We start from the raw sequence: 14325 nt of genomic DNA, 5'->3' as shown, positions 1-14325 counted from the left end.
CCTCCCATCCTTCCAACTCACTTTATCGATAGCACGGCCACGTGGAACAGTTAGAACTCCTGCGATTGAGCTTTGCCTCAAAGACTGTTAATTTGTGATCTCTTAAAGGTAGGAGTAAGATTTTCCTAAAGATCAAGGCGTAGACACAGACGAAAATTATCCCTCTCAATCATCACTTATGACGTACTAGACATGTGTGGCGGTGTCTGTATCTGCAGAGACCCTGACCTCTGCCTGTACTTTTTTATTTTACTTATTTTGATGTGTACTGGACGTTTGTGGGCGTTTACCTTTGAGCAGCTTTCCTATAAAAACATAGTGACCAGATGCCAGATTGAGGTTGTAAGCATGCATCCAAGAAGATGCCGTGAATTTGATGGACACAGCACCGAAGAGACACAAATACAGCAAGGCAAAACACCATGCAGACAAAGCTCGTTCCAAAACGAGCGAATCTGTGGTTGGCTTTCACCCGCTGGCGAGCACTGAAGGAGAGGATGGGAAAGAAGCATGATGCGGAGTTGGCCTGTACACCGGGATGTGTTCTGGCAAGTACTGGCAGGTGTCGTGCACTTCTGGCATCATTGAGACAGGGTCAACATTCAAGGTTGTGTATATGGTTGTGTGTAATTTTCAAGGTTGAAAGCTAGTCTATAAAGTTTGAGATTGTCCAGAACATATGAGAGCACTTTCATCAAAGATCATGACGGAAGTACTGTGGCCAGTACGGGGATCGAACCCGCGACCTTGGCGTTATTAGCACCACGCTCTAACCAACTGAGCTAACCGGCCCCTGAATTAAATGACGATCATTGCTCATAGATGGTGACATTATACAGCATTAACTATAACTGGATGCCTGGACTGTCTCTAACCGGCCCCTGAGACACATGACAATCATAGCTCATAGATGGTCTATAACTGGAAGTGTGGACTGTCTCTAAATATACCAGGTCACGTTTAACGCAAAATCTAAGCAGCTGAAAATCCGACTCAAAGTCTCCAGTATTAGCACATGGAAAAAATGCTAAAAATGTGCCACCTCAGCAGTTGAAAATATAATTTCCTGACTTAACTTTACAAACTTAAATGAACTCAATAATATTTCCAGGATATTTGATCAAGTCTTTCATTTTCTAGGTGGAAAACTAAAACTAAGGAAATGCACCATTTTCTCGGTTGAAAGATTTTCTATAAATTCCAAGTTGTACAAAACATACCTGTGCCCTATCATGAAAGAGGTACTGTGGCCAGTACGGGGATCTTACCCGCGACCTTGGCGTTATTAGCACCACCCTCTAACCAACTGAGCTAACCGGCCCCTAAGAGAAGCCCCCTCCCATCCTTCCAACTCACTTTACCGATGGCACAGCCACGTGGAACACTTAGAGCTCCTGCGATTGAGCTTTGCCTCAAAGACCGTTAATTTGTGATCTCTTAAAGGTAGAAGGAGTAGGATTTTCCTAAAGATCAAGGCGTAGACACAGTCAAAAATTATCCCTCTCAATCATCACTTATGATGTACTAGACATGTGTGGCGGTGTCTGTATCTGCAGAGACCCTGACCTCTGCCTGTACTTTGTTATTCTACTTATTTTGATGTGTACTGGACGTTTGTGGGCGTTTACCTTTGAGCAGCTTGCCTATAAAAGCATAGTGACCAGATGCCAGATTGAGGTTGTAAGCATGCATCCAAGAGGATGCCGTGAATTTGATGGACACAGCACCGAAGAGACACAAATATCGCAAGGCAAAACACCATGCAGACAAAGCTTGTTCCAAAACGAGCGAATCTGTGGTTGGCTTTCACCTGCTGGCGAGCACTGAAGGAGAGGATGGGAAAGAAGCATGATGCGGAGTTGGCCTGTACACCGGGATACCAGGTCACGTTTAACGCAAAATCTAAGCAGCTGAAAATCCGACTCAAAGTCTCCAGTATTAGCACACGGAAAAAAATGCTAAAAATGTGCCACCTCAGCAGTTGAAAATATAATTTCCTGACTTAACTTTACGAACTTCAACGAACTCAATAATATTTCCAGGATATTTGATCAAGTCTTTCATTTTCTAGGTGGAAAACTAAAACTATGGAAATGCAACATTTTCTCGGTTGAAAGATTTTCTATAAATTCCAGGTTGTACAAAACATGCCTGTGCCCTATCATGAAGGAGGTACTGTGGCCAGTACGGGGATCGAACCCGCGACCTTGGCGTTATTAGCACCACGCTCTAACCAACTGAGCTAACCGGCCCCTAAGAAAAGCCCCCTCCCATCCTTCCAACTCACTTTATCGATAGCACGGCCATATGGAAAAGTTAAAAGCTCCTGTGACTTACCAATAGGAGCTTTGCCTCAAAGACGGTTCATTTCTGATCTCTTAAAGGTAGAAGCAGTAGGATTTTCCTAAAAATTAAGGCGTAGACACAGACAAAAATTATCCCTCTCAATCATCACTTATGACGTACTAGACATGTGTGGCGGTGTCTGTATCTGCAGAGACCCTGACCTCTGCCTGTACTTTCTTATTTTACTTATTTTGATGTGTACTTGACGTTTGTGGGCATTTACCTTTGAGCAGCTTGCCTATAAAAACATAGTGACCAGATGCCAGATTGAGGTTGTAAGCATGCATCCAAGAGGATGCCATGAATTTGATGGACACGGCACTGAAGAGACACAAATATAGCAAGGCAAAACACCATGCAGACAAAGCTCGTTCCAAAACGAGCGAATCTGTGGTTGGCTTTCACCCGCTGGCGAGCACTGAAGGAGAGGATGGGAAAGAAGCATGATGCGGAGTTGGCCTGTACACCGGGATGTGTTCTGGCAAGTACTGGCAGGGGTCGTGCACTTCTGGCATCATTGAGACGGGGTCAACGTTCAAGGTTGTGTATATGGTTGTGTGTAATTTTCAAGGTTGAAAGCTAGTCTATAAAGTTTGAGATTGTCCAGAACATATGAGAGCACTTTCATCAAAGATCATGACAGAAATACTGTGGCCAGTACGGGGATCGAACCCGCGACCTTGGCGTTATTAGCACCACGCTCTAACCAACTGAGCTAACCGGCCCTTGAAAGAGATGACGATCATTGCTCATAGATGAAGACATTATACAGCATTAACTATAACTTGATGCCTGGACTGTCTCTAACCAGCCCCTGAGACACATGACAATCACAGCTCATAGATGGTCTATAACTGGAAGTGTGGACTGTCTCTAAATATACCAGGTCATGTTTAACGCAAAATCTAAGCAGCTGAAAATCCGACTCAAAGTCTCCAATATTAGCACACGGAAAAAATGCTAAAAATGTGCCACCTCAGCAGTTGAAAATATAATTTCCTGACTTAACTTTACAAACTTCAATGAACTCAATAATATTTCCAGGATATTTGATCAAGTCTTTCATTTTCTAGATGGAAAACTAAAACTATGGAAATGCAACATTTTCTCGGTTGAAAGATTTTCTATAAATTCCAAGTTGTACGAAACATGCCTGTGCCCTATCATGAGGGAGGTGCTGTGGCCAGCGCGGGGATCGAACCCGCGACCTTGGCGTTATTAGCACCACGCTCTAACTAACTGAGCTAACCGGCCCCTAAGAGAAGCCCCCTCCCATCCTTCCAACTCACTTTATCGATAGCACGGCCACGTGGAAAAGTTAAAAGCTCCTGTGACTTACCAAGAGGAGCTTTGCCTCAAAGACCGTTAATTTGTGACCTCTTAAAGGTAGAAGCAGTAGGATTTTCCTAAAAATTAAGGCGTAGACACAGACAAAAATTATCCCTCTCAATCATCACTTATGACGTACTAGACATGTGTGGCGGAGTCTGTATCTGCAGAGACCCTTACCTCTGCCTGTACTTTCTTATTCTACTTATTTTGATGTGTACTGGACGTTTGTGGGCGTTTACCTTTGAGCAGCTTGCCTATAAAAACGTAGTGACCAGATGCCAGATTGAGGTTGTAAGCATGCATCCAAGAGGATGCCATGAATTTGATGGACACGGCACTGAAGAGACACAAATATAGCAAGGCAAAACACCATGCAGACAAAGCTCGTTCCAAAACGAGCGAATCTGTGGTTGGCTTTCACCCGCTGGCGAGCACTGAAGGAGAGGATGGGAAAGAAGCATGATGCGGAGTTGGCCTGTACACCGGGATGTGTTCTGGCAAGTACTGGCAGGGGTCGTGCACTTCTGGCATCATTGAGACGGGGTCAACGTTCAAGGTTGTGTATATGGTTGTGTGTAATTTTCAAGGTTGAAAGCTAGTCTATAAAGTTTGAGATTGTCCAGAACATATGAGAGCACTTTCATCAAGGATCATGACGGAAATACTGTGGCCAGTACGGGGATCGAACCCGCGACCTTGGCGTTATTAGCACCACGCTCTAACCAACTGAGCTAACCGGCCCCTGAAAGAGATGACGATCATTGCTCATAGATGGTGACATTATACAGCATTAACTATAACTGGATGCCTGGACTGTCTCTAACCGGCCTCTGAGACACATGACAATCATAGCTCATAGATGGTCTATAACTGGAAGTGTGGACTGTCTCTAAATATACCAGGTCACGTTTAACGCAAAATCTAAGCAGCTGAAAATCCGACTCAAAGTCTCCAATATTAGCACATGGAAAAAATGCTAAAAATGTGCCACCTCAGCGGTTGAAAATATAATTTCCTGACTTAACTTTACAAACTTCAATGAACTCAATAATATTTCCAGGATATTTGATCAAGTCTTTCATTTTCTAGGTGGAAAACTAAAACTATGGAAATGCACCATTTTCTCGGTTGAAAGATTTTCTATAAATTCCAGGTTGTACAAAACATACCTGTGCCCTATCATGAAGGAGGTACTGTGGCCAGTACGGGGATCTTACCCGCGACCTTGGCGTTATTAGCACCACGCGCTTACCAACTGAGCTAACCGGCCCCTAAGAGAAGCCCCCTCCCATCCTTCCAACTCACTTTACCGATGGCACAGCCACGTGGAACAGTTAGAGCTCCTGCGATTGAGCTTTGCCTCAAAGACCGTTAATTTGTGATCTCTTAAAGGTAGAAGGAGTAGGATTTTCCTAAAGATCAAGGCGTAGACACAGTCAAAAATTATCCCTCTCAATCATCACTTATGACGTACTAGACATGTGTGGCGGTGTCTGTATCTGCAGAGACCCTGACCTCTGCCTGTACTTTCTTATTCTACTTATTTTGATGTGTACTGGACGTTTGTGGGCGTTTACCTTTGAGCAGCTTGCCTATAAAAGCATAGTGACCAGATGCCAGATTGAGGTTGTAAGCATGCATCCAAGAGGATGCCGTGAATTTGATGGACACAGCACCGAAGAGACACAAATATAGCAAGGCAAAACACCATGCAGACAAAGCTCGTTCCAAAACGAGCGAATCTGTGGTTGGCTTTCACCCGCTGGCGAGCACTGAAGGAGAGGATGGGAAAGAAGCATGATGCGGAGTTGGCCTGTACACCGGGATGTGTTCTGGCAAGTACTGGCAGGGGTCGTGCACTTCTGGCATCATTGAGACGGGGTCAACGTTCAAGGTTGTGTATATGGTTGTGTGTAATTTTCAAGGTTGAAAGCTAGTCTATAAAGTTTGAGATTGTCCAGAACATATGAGAGCACTTTCATCAAAGATCATGACAGAAATACTGTGGCCAGTACGGGGATCGAACCCGCGACCTTGGCGTTATTAGCACCACGCTCTAACCAACTGAGCTAACCGGCCCCTGAAAGAGATGACGATCATTGCTCATAGATGGTGACATTATACAGCATTAACTATAACTGGATGCCTGGACTGTCTCTAACCGGCCTCTGAGACACATGACAATCATAGCTCATAGATGGTCTATAACTGGAAGTGTGGACTGTCTCTAAATATACCAGGTCACGTTTAACGCAAAATCTAAGCAGCTTAAAATCCGACTCAAAGTCTCCAGTATTAGCACATGGAAAAAATGCTAAAAATGTGCCACCTCAGCGGTTGAAAATATAATTTCCTGACTTAACTTTACAAACTTCAATGAACTCAATAATATTTCCAGGATATTTGATCAAGTCTTTCATTTTCTAGGTGGAAAACTAAAACTATGGAAATGCACCATTTTCTCGGTTGAAAGATTTTCTATAAATTCCAGGTTGTACAAAACATACCTATGCCCTATCATGAAGGAGGTACTGTGGCCAGTACGGGGATCGAACCCGCGACCTTGGCGTTATTAGCACCACGCTCTAACCAACTGAGCTAACCGGCCCCTAAGAGAAGGCCCCTCCCATCCTTCCAACTCACTTTATCGATAGCACGGCCACGTGGAAAAGTTAAAAGCTCCTGTGACTTACCAATAGGAGCTTTGCCTCAAAGACCGTTAATTTGTGACCTCTTAAAGGTAGAAGCAGTAGGATTTTCCTAAAAATTAAGGCGTAGACACAGACAAAAATTATCCCTCTCAATCATCACTTATGACGTACTAGACATGTGTGGCGGTGTCTGTATCTGCAGAGACCCTTACCTCTGCCTGTACTTTCTTATTCTACTTATTTTGATGTGTACTGGACGTTTGTGGGCGTTTACCTTTGAGCAGCTTGCCTATAAAAACATAGTGACCAGATGCCAGATTGAGGTTGTAAGCATGCATCCAAGAGGATGCCGTGAATTTGATGGACACGGCACTGAAGAGACACAAATATAGCAAGGCAAAACACCATGCAGACAAAGCTCGTTCCAAAACGAGCGAATCTGTGGTTGGCTTTCACCCGCTGGCGAGCACTGAAGGAGAGGATGGGAAAGAAGCATGATGCGGAGTTGGCCTGTACACCGGGATGTGTTCTGGCAAGTACTGGCAGGGGTCGTGCACTTCTGGCATCATTGAGATGGGGTCAACGTTCAAGGTTGTGTATATGGTTGTGTGTAATTTTCAAGGTTGAAAGCTAGTCTATAAAGTTTGAGGTTGTCCAGAACATATGAGAGCACTTTCATCAAAGATCATGACAGAAATGCTGTGGCCAGTACGGGGATCGAACCCGCGACCTTGGCGTTATTAGCACCACGCTCTAACCAACTGAGCTAACCGGCCCCTGAAAGAGATGACGATCATTGCTCATAGATGGTGACATTATACAGCATTAACTATAACTGGATGCCTGGACTGTCTCTAACCGGCCTCTGAGACACATGACAATCATAGCTCATAGATGGTCTATAACTGGAAGTGTGGACTGTCTCTAAATATACCAGGTCACGTTTAACGCAAAATCTAAGCAGCTGAAAATCCGACTCAAAGTCTCCAATATTAGCACATGGAAAAAATGCTAAAAATGTGCCACCTCAGCGGTTGAAAATATAATTTCCTGACTTAACTTTACAAACTTCAATGAACTCAATAATATTTCCAGGATATTTGATCAAGTCTTTCATTTTCTAGGTGGAAAACTAAAACTATGGAAATGCACCATTTTCTCGGTTGAAAGATTTTCTATAAATTCCAGGTTGTACAAAACATACCTGTGCCCTATCATGAAGGAGGTACTGTGGCCAGTACGGGGATCTTACCCGCGACCTTGGCGTTATTAGCACCACGCGCTTACCAACTGAGCTAACCGGCCCCTAAGAGAAGCCCCCTCCCATCCTTCCAACTCACTTTACCGATGGCACAGCCACGTGGAACAGTTAGAGCTCCTGCGATTGAGCTTTGCCTCAAAGACCGTTAATTTGTGATCTCTTAAAGGTAGAAGGAGTAGGATTTTCCTAAAGATCAAGGCGTAGACACAGTCAAAAATTATCCCTCTCAATCATCACTTATGACGTACTAGACATGTGTGGCGGTGTCTGTATCTGCAGAGACCCTGACCTCTGCCTGTACTTTCTTATTCTACTTATTTTGATGTGTACTGGACGTTTGTGGGCGTTTACCTTTGAGCAGCTTGCCTATAAAAGCATAGTGACCAGATGCCAGATTGAGGTTGTAAGCATGCATCCAAGAGGATGCCGTGAATTTGATGGACACAGCACCGAAGAGACACAAATATAGCAAGGCAAAACACCATGCAGACAAAGCTCGTTCCAAAACGAGCGAATCTGTGGTTGGCTTTCACCCGCTGGCGAGCACTGAAGGAGAGGATGGGAAAGAAGCATGATGCGGAGTTGGCCTGTACACCGGGATGTGTTCTGGCAAGTACTGGCAGGGGTCGTGCACTTCTGGCATCATTGAGACGGGGTCAACGTTCAAGGTTGTGTATATGGTTGTGTGTAATTTTCAAGGTTGAAAGCTAGTCTATAAAGTTTGAGATTGTCCAGAACATATGAGAGCACTTTCATCAAAGATCATGACAGAAATACTGTGGCCAGTACGGGGATCGAGCCCGCGACCTTGGCGTTATTAGCACCACGCTCTAACCAACTGAGCTAACCGGCCCCTGAAAGAGATGACGATCATTGCTCATAGATGGTGACATTATACAGCATTAACTATAACTGGATGCCTGGACTGTCTCTAACCGGCCTCTGAGACACATGACAATCATAGCTCATAGATGGTCTATAACTGGAAGTGTGGACTGTCTCTAAATATACCAGGTCACGTTTAACGCAAAATCTAAGCAGCTTAAAATCCGACTCAAAGTCTCCAGTATTAGCACATGGAAAAAATGCTAAAAATGTGCCACCTCAGCGGTTGAAAATATAATTTCCTGACTTAACTTTACAAACTTCAATGAACTCAATAATATTTCCAGGATATTTGATCAAGTCTTTCATTTTCTAGGTGGAAAACTAAAACTATGGAAATGCACCATTTTCTCGGTTGAAAGATTTTCTATAAATTCCAGGTTGTACAAAACATACCTATGCCCTATCATGAAGGAGGTACTGTGGCCAGTACGGGGATCGAACCCGCGACCTTGGCGTTATTAGCACCACGCTCTAACCAACTGAGCTAACCGGCCCCTAAGAGAAGGCCCCTCCCATCCTTCCAACTCACTTTATCGATAGCACGGCCACGTGGAAAAGTTAAAAGCTCCTGTGACTTACCAATAGGAGCTTTGCCTCAAAGACCGTTAATTTGTGACCTCTTAAAGGTAGAAGCAGTAGGATTTTCCTAAAAATTAAGGCGTAGACACAGACAAAAATTATCCCTCTCAATCATCACTTATGACGTACTAGACATGTGTGGCGGTGTCTGTATCTGCAGAGACCCTTACCTCTGCCTGTACTTTCTTATTCTACTTATTTTGATGTGTACTGGACGTTTGTGGGCGTTTACCTTTGAGCAGCTTGCCTATAAAAACATAGTGACCAGATGCCAGATTGAGGTTGTAAGCATGCATCCAAGAGGATGCCGTGAATTTGATGGACACGGCACTGAAGAGACACAAATATAGCAAGGCAAAACACCATGCAGACAAAGCTCGTTCCAAAACGAGCGAATCTGTGGTTGGCTTTCACCCGCTGGCGAGCACTGAAGGAGAGGATGGGAAAGAAGCATGATGCGGAGTTGGCCTGTACACCGGGATGTGTTCTGGCAGGTACTGGCAGGGGTCGTGCACTTCTGGCATCATTGAGATGGGGTCAACGTTCAAGGTTGTGTATATGGTTGTGTGTAATTTTCAAGGTTGAAAGCTAGTCTATAAAGTTTGAGGTTGTCCAGAACATATGAGAGCACTTTCATCAAAGATCATGACAGAAATGCTGTGGCCAGTACGGGGATCGAACCCGCGACCTTGGCGTTATTAGCACCACGCTCTAACCAACTGAGCTAACCAGCCCCTGAAATAGATGACGATCATTGCTCATAGATGGTGACATTATACAGCATTAACTATAACTGGATGCCTGGACTGTCTCTAACCGGCCTCTGAGACACATGACAATCATAGCTCATAGATGGTCTATAACTGGAAGTGTGGACTGTCTCTAAATATACCAGGTCACGTTTAACGCAAAATCTAAGCAGCTTAAAATCCGACTCAAAGTCTCCAGTATTAGCACATGGAAAAAATGCTAAAAATGTGCCACCTCAGCGGTTGAAAATATAATTTCCTGACTTAACTTTACAAACTTCAATGAACTCAATAATATTTCCAGGATATTTGATCAAGTCTTTCATTTTCTAGGTGGAAAACTAAAACTATGGAAATGCACCATTTTCTCGGTTGAAAGATTTTCTATAAATTCCAGGTTGTACAAAACATACCTATGCCCTATCATGAAGGAGGTACTGTGGCCAGTACGGGGATCGAACCCGCGACCTTGGCGTTATTAGCACCACGCTCTAACCAACTGAGCTAACCGGCCCCTAAGAGAAGGCCCCTCCCATCCTTCCAACTCACTTTATCGATAGCACGGCCACGTGGAAAAGTTAAAAGCTCCTGTGACTTACCAATAGGAGCTTTGCCTCAAAGACCGTTAATTTGTGACCTCTTAAAGGTAGAAGCAGTAGGATTTTCCTAAAAATTAAGGCGTAGACACAGACAAAAATTATCCCTCTCAATCATCACTTATGACGTACTAGACATGTGTGGCGGTGTCTGTATCTGCAGAGACCCTTACCTCTGCCTGTACTTTCTTATTCTACTTATTTTGATGTGTACTGGACGTTTGTGGGCGTTTACCTTTGAGCAGCTTGCCTATAAAAACATAGTGACCAGATGCCAGATTGAGGTTGTAAGCATGCATCCAAGAGGATGCCGTGAATTTGATGGACACGGCACTGAAGAGACACAAATATAGCAAGGCAAAACACCATGCAGACAAAGCTCGTTCCAAAACGAGCGAATCTGTGGTTGGCTTTCACCCGCTGGCGAGCACTGAAGGAGAGGATGGGAAAGAAGCATGATGCGGAGTTGGCCTGTACACCGGGATGTGTTCTGGCAGGTACTGGCAGGGGTCGTGCACTTCTGGCATCATTGAGATGGGGTCAACGTTCAAGGTTGTGTATATGGTTGTGTGTAATTTTCAAGGTTGAAAGCTAGTCTATAAAGTTTGAGGTTGTCCAGAACATATGAGAGCACTTTCATCAAAGATCATGACAGAAATGCTGTGGCCAGTACGGGGATCGAACCCGCGACCTTGGCGTTATTAGCACCACGCTCTAACCAACTGAGCTAACCAGCCCCTGAAATAGATGACGATCATTGCTCATAGATGGGTACATTATACAGCATTAACTATAACTGGATGCCTGGACTGTCTCTAACCAGCCCCTGAGACACATGACAATCATAGCTCATAGATGGTCTATAACTGGAAGTGTGGACTGTCTCTAAATATACCAGGTCACGTTTAACGCAAAATCTAAGCAGCTTAAAATCCAACTCAAAGTCTCCAATATTAGCACATGGAAAAAATGCTAAAAATGTGCCACCTCAGCAGTTGAAAATATAATTTCCTGACTTAACTTTACAAACTTCAATGAACTCAATAATATTTCCAGGATATTTGATCAAGTCTTTCATTTTCTAGGTGGAAAACTAAAACTATGGAAATGCAACATTTTCTCGGTTGAAAGATTTTCTATAAATTCCAGGTTGTACAAAACATGCCTGTGCCCTATCATGAAGGAAGTGCTGTGGCCAGTACGGGGATCGAACCCGCGACCTTGGCGTTATTAGCACCACGCTCTAACCAACTGAGCTAACCGGCCCCTAAGAAAAGCCCCCTCCCATCCTTCCAACTCACTTTATCGATAGCACGGCCGTATGGAAAAGTTAAAAGCTCCTGTGACTTACCAATAGGAGCTTTGCCTCAAAGACCGTTCATTTGTGATCTCTTAAAGGTAGAAGCAGTAGGATTTTCCTAAAAATTAAGGCGTAGACACAGACAAAAATTATCCCTCTCAATCATCACTTATGACGTACTAGACATGTGTGGCGGTGTCTGTATCTGCAGAGACCCTGACCTCTGCCTGTACTTTCTTATTTTACTTATTTTGATGTGTACTTGACGTTTGTGGGCATTTACCTTTGAGCAGCTTGCCTATAAAAACGTAGTGACCAGATGCCAGATTGAGGTTGTAAGCATGCATCCAAGAGGATGCCATGAATTTGATGGACACGGCACTGAAGAGACACAAATATAGCAAGGCAAAACACCATGCAGACAAAGCTCGTTCCAAAACGAGCGAATCTGTGGTTGGCTTTCACCCGCTGGCGAGCACTGAAGGAGAGGATGGGAAAGAAGCATGATGCGGAGTATCTCCAGAGACCCTGACCTCTGCCTGTATTTTCTTATTTTGCTGTGTACTGGATGTTACTTGGTGTTCACTTTTGAGCAGCAGGATTATAAAAACCTTGTGACCAGACGCCAGATGGAGATCATGAGCATGCATCCAAGAGGACGCTATAAAAATGGCGGACACAGCATCGAAGATACACAATCATAGTGAGGGGATGGCATGCGGGTAGCATCATGTTCATTTCTGTTACCTACCAACAGGGGGATCGCAGGTTTGAATCCCCGTGTTACCTCCTGCTTGGTCCTGGTCCTATTTGTCCTGGTCGCTGCACTAGCGCCTCGAGTACAGTTGGGGAGAAAAGCAAAGACATCTCCCCTCTCCCCAAAAAAAAAAATAGCAGGGCGAAACGCCAAGCAGGCAAAGCTTGTTCCAAAATGAGCAAATACGAGGTTGGCTTTCACTCGCTGGTGAGTGCTGAAGGAGAGGATGGGAAGGAAGTACAATGCGGAGTTGGCCGTTACACTGGGATGTGTTCTGGAAAGTATGGTCAGGGGGGTGTGCTTCTGGTGTAGTTGAGGTGGGGCCAACTTTGAATGTTGTCTATGAGGTTGCGTACCATTTTCTAGGGTGAAAGCTAGTCTATAAATTTTGAAGTTTTCCAGAACATATGGGAGCCCTGTCATCAAAGATCATGACAGAAATACTGTGGCCAGTACGGGGATCTAACCCGCGACCTTGGCGTTATTAGCATCACGCTCTAACCAGCTGAGCTAACCGGCCCCTGACAAACATGACAATCATTGCTTATAGATGGTGAAATTATTTAGCATTAACTATAACTGGAAGGCTGGACTGTCTCTAAATATACCACGTCACTTTTAACGTGGAATCAAAGCAGTTAAAAATCTGACTCGACGTATGCAATATTAGCACGCAAAAAAAAAAAAAAAAAAAAAAAATGCTAAAAATATACAATCTCAACAGGTAAAAATACAATTTCATAACCTAAATTTACAAACTTCAATGAACTCAATAATATTTCCAGGATATTTGATCAAGTCTTTCATTTTCCAGGTGGAAAACTAATTTAAAACTATGGATATGCATCATTTTCTAAGTTGAAAGGTTTTCAAAAGATTTCCAGGCTGTCCAGAACATCCCTGAGCCCTATCATGAAAGGTTTATCACAGAAATACTGTGGCCAGTATGGGGATCTAACCCGCGACCTTACCATTATTAGCACCACGCTCTGACCTAACCGGCCCCGTCAGAGAAAACCCTCCCATCCTTCCAACTCAGCTTGCCGATAGCACGGCCATGTGGAACAGCTAGTGCTCCTGTGATTTACCGATAGGAGCTTTACCTCCAAGACCGTTAATTTCTGATCTCTTAAAGGTAGAGGGAGTAGGATTTTCCTAAAAATCAATGCATGGACACATACAGAAATTATTCCTCTCAATCATCACTTATGACTTACTAGACCTGTGTGGCGGTGTCTGTATCTGCAGAGACCCTGACCTCTGCCTGTAATTTCTCATGTTTCTTATTTTGCTGTGTACTGGACGTTACTGGGTGTTTACCTTTGGGCAGCAGGACTATAAAAACGTAGCAACCAGATGCCAGATTGAGATTGTTCGTAAGCATGCATCCATGAGGATCCTATGAAAATGGCAGACACAGCACCAAGGATACGTAAATATAGCGAGGTGAGGGCGACCGGGTAGCATATGGTTCCATTCCGTTGCCTACCAACACGGGGATCGCCACTTCGAATCCCTGTGTTACCGCTGGCTTGGTCAGGCGTCCCAACAGACATAACTGACTGTGTCTGTGGATGGGAAGCTGGATATGGGTGTTTGTCCTGGTTGCTGCACTAGCGCCGAGTACAGTTGGGGAGAAAAATGGAAAAAATAAAATAAAATAAATAAATAAATAATAAAAATTAACGAAGCGAAATGCAAAGAAGGCAAAGCTCGTTCCAAAATGAGAGAATCTGGGGTTGGCTTTCACCCGCTGGTGAGTGCTGAAGGAGAGGATGGGAATGAACGACGATGCGGAGTTATCCTGTACACTGGGATGTGTTCTGGCAAGTACAGTCAGGGGGCATGCGCTTCTGGTGTCGTTGA

At 44.2% G+C, this 14325-nt stretch overlaps 1 protein-coding gene and 18 non-coding genes across 20 annotated transcripts in view; all 19 read right to left on the bottom strand.

The window, feature by feature from the left end:
- The window catches only part of arhgef10 (Rho guanine nucleotide exchange factor (GEF) 10), a 117745-nt gene that overhangs the window by 86591 nt on the left and 16829 nt on the right, over window positions 1-14325 (bottom strand). The gene's annotated exons all lie outside the window — the stretch shown is intronic.
- Window positions 719-792, bottom strand: trnai-aau (transfer RNA isoleucine (anticodon AAU)). The gene has a single exon. It is a non-coding gene; the product is annotated as a tRNA-Ile (tRNA).
- Window positions 1248-1321, bottom strand: trnai-aau (transfer RNA isoleucine (anticodon AAU)). The gene has a single exon. It is a non-coding gene; the product is annotated as a tRNA-Ile (tRNA).
- On the bottom strand, window positions 2179-2252 carry trnai-aau (transfer RNA isoleucine (anticodon AAU)). Its single transcript has one exon. It is a non-coding gene; the product is annotated as a tRNA-Ile (tRNA).
- On the bottom strand, window positions 2998-3071 carry trnai-aau (transfer RNA isoleucine (anticodon AAU)). Its single transcript has one exon. It is a non-coding gene; the product is annotated as a tRNA-Ile (tRNA).
- On the bottom strand, window positions 3527-3600 carry trnai-aau (transfer RNA isoleucine (anticodon AAU)). Its single transcript has one exon. It is a non-coding gene; the product is annotated as a tRNA-Ile (tRNA).
- On the bottom strand, window positions 4346-4419 carry trnai-aau (transfer RNA isoleucine (anticodon AAU)). Its single transcript has one exon. It is a non-coding gene; the product is annotated as a tRNA-Ile (tRNA).
- On the bottom strand, window positions 4875-4948 carry trnai-aau (transfer RNA isoleucine (anticodon AAU)). Its single transcript has one exon. It is a non-coding gene; the product is annotated as a tRNA-Ile (tRNA).
- trnai-aau (transfer RNA isoleucine (anticodon AAU)) lies at window positions 5684-5757 on the bottom strand. Its single transcript has one exon. It is a non-coding gene; the product is annotated as a tRNA-Ile (tRNA).
- Window positions 6213-6286, bottom strand: trnai-aau (transfer RNA isoleucine (anticodon AAU)). The gene has a single exon. It is a non-coding gene; the product is annotated as a tRNA-Ile (tRNA).
- Window positions 7032-7105, bottom strand: trnai-aau (transfer RNA isoleucine (anticodon AAU)). Its single transcript has one exon. It is a non-coding gene; the product is annotated as a tRNA-Ile (tRNA).
- On the bottom strand, window positions 7561-7634 carry trnai-aau (transfer RNA isoleucine (anticodon AAU)). Its single transcript has one exon. It is a non-coding gene; the product is annotated as a tRNA-Ile (tRNA).
- On the bottom strand, window positions 8370-8443 carry trnai-aau (transfer RNA isoleucine (anticodon AAU)). Its single transcript has one exon. It is a non-coding gene; the product is annotated as a tRNA-Ile (tRNA).
- Window positions 8899-8972, bottom strand: trnai-aau (transfer RNA isoleucine (anticodon AAU)). Its single transcript has one exon. It is a non-coding gene; the product is annotated as a tRNA-Ile (tRNA).
- On the bottom strand, window positions 9718-9791 carry trnai-aau (transfer RNA isoleucine (anticodon AAU)). The gene has a single exon. It is a non-coding gene; the product is annotated as a tRNA-Ile (tRNA).
- trnai-aau (transfer RNA isoleucine (anticodon AAU)) lies at window positions 10247-10320 on the bottom strand. The gene has a single exon. It is a non-coding gene; the product is annotated as a tRNA-Ile (tRNA).
- On the bottom strand, window positions 11066-11139 carry trnai-aau (transfer RNA isoleucine (anticodon AAU)). Its single transcript has one exon. It is a non-coding gene; the product is annotated as a tRNA-Ile (tRNA).
- On the bottom strand, window positions 11595-11668 carry trnai-aau (transfer RNA isoleucine (anticodon AAU)). The gene has a single exon. It is a non-coding gene; the product is annotated as a tRNA-Ile (tRNA).
- Window positions 12906-12979, bottom strand: trnai-aau (transfer RNA isoleucine (anticodon AAU)). The gene has a single exon. It is a non-coding gene; the product is annotated as a tRNA-Ile (tRNA).

This window comes from Lampris incognitus, chromosome 16 (assembly GCF_029633865.1).
Source record: "Lampris incognitus isolate fLamInc1 chromosome 16, fLamInc1.hap2, whole genome shotgun sequence".
NCBI lineage: Eukaryota > Metazoa > Chordata > Actinopteri > Lampriformes > Lampridae > Lampris > Lampris incognitus.
The sequence above is the reverse complement of the archived record's forward strand: the minus strand, read 5'-3'. Positions and strand labels throughout refer to the sequence as shown.